Raw genomic sequence first — 1,471 nt, forward strand, 5'->3', positions numbered from 1 at the left:
CCGGACTGGAAGGGATCAAGAGTAGAAGCGTCATCCAGAAAACCCTGCAGCTGTACCGCCACCGCCCTCTCAATCAATTTGCCCAAATAGGGCAAATTGGACACCGGCCGATAGCTGTCCAATTTGGCCGGGTCTAAGGTTGGTTTTTTCAAGAGAGGGCGGACCATCGCCTCCTTGAGAGCTCCTGGGAACCGTCCCTCGGTGAGGGATCTGTTGATAATCTCCCTAAGAGCTCCTCGAAACCCCTCATGGCCCGCTTTAATGAGCCAGGAAGGGCACGGATCAAGGGGGCATGTGGTTGGGCGTACAGCTATGAGTAATCTGTCAACTTCCTCAAGACTGAGCAGGTCAAAGTGATCCAAAACCGACGCCGACGTGCAAGGGGCCTCGAGTTCGCTCACTGTTTCAAATGTGGCGGGGAGGTCACGGCGAAGCGCCAAGACTTTATCCGCAAAATAGCTCGCAAAATAACCTAGTAGTAGACTAGAGAAGAGACTGGATTCATACCTGCCCCTTCACTACCCAGAGGTGTCTCAGAGCGGCTGCTGACAAACTCCGTTTCCCTTCCGCTCCCCACAACAGACACCCTGCCGCACCCGCCAGCTGTGTGACCCGGCTTCAGCCTCCTTTGGCAGCACGGGAGACCCCGGGAGGAGCGCAGCCCGGTGCAGAGCAACTCCCACTGAGCAGCCCCATGGAGGTGCACCGGGCGTGGCGGCCGGGCTGGAGCTCCCCCTGGAGGACACCTTTTGCATTTGTCTCCAGCCGTGCAGGGGTGAGACCCAACGATCCATTTGCTGGAGAGGCCGAGCAAGGAGGGGGGGAACGGAGGAGGGGCCTTTTTGCTCCTCCTGTGGGCCCGCGCATGCGTGTCCGGGGAGGGAGGTTTGCTTCCGGAGAAGTAGCAGCCGGGAAAAGCCATGCAGCCGGACCGCTGCGGGGAGGTCTCCTTAGAAGTAAGGGGCATGCACGGGGGTAGAGGCACGCACGGCAGGGGGGGGGTGCATGCACACGTCTTCAGATACAGTGCAACAGAACTTCTTCAGCCAATATATATATATCTAGAACTGGGGGGTGGGTGGGGGGGGGGGGGGTTTAGTTGCCAGGAAGGGCTGGTTAGAGCCAAGCTGGATCAGTCATTGCCTGGCGATAAGTAGAGATGAGATTGGATTGCAGCGGCTAGTAAGACCTCAGCGGTTAAGCTGGCCCTTTAAAACAACAGGGTTTTGTTCTGCTGCACCAGAAGTCCCCTACAATTATAAGTTATGATGCGCTGCATTAGAGGGTGTCGCTGAGGGCAGCCTGGCTACAGTCCGGCAGGTCCAGGTCTGGGCGGCGGGCCTGGTGGAGAGAGGACAGGAAGACTCCCACCCACCCCCCTCTGCCTGCAGCACTGAAAGGGTTAAAGTGAGGGCGCTGCGTTGCTAGAGGGGCCGAGCAAGGAGGGGGTTGAAAGGAGGAGGTCTTTTTT

The sequence above is a fragment of the Gekko japonicus genome, unplaced genomic scaffold (genome assembly GCF_001447785.1).
Source record: "Gekko japonicus isolate JY-2015 unplaced genomic scaffold, Gekko_japonicus_V1.1 scaffold3163, whole genome shotgun sequence".
Classification (NCBI taxonomy): Eukaryota; Metazoa; Chordata; class Lepidosauria; order Squamata; family Gekkonidae; genus Gekko; species Gekko japonicus.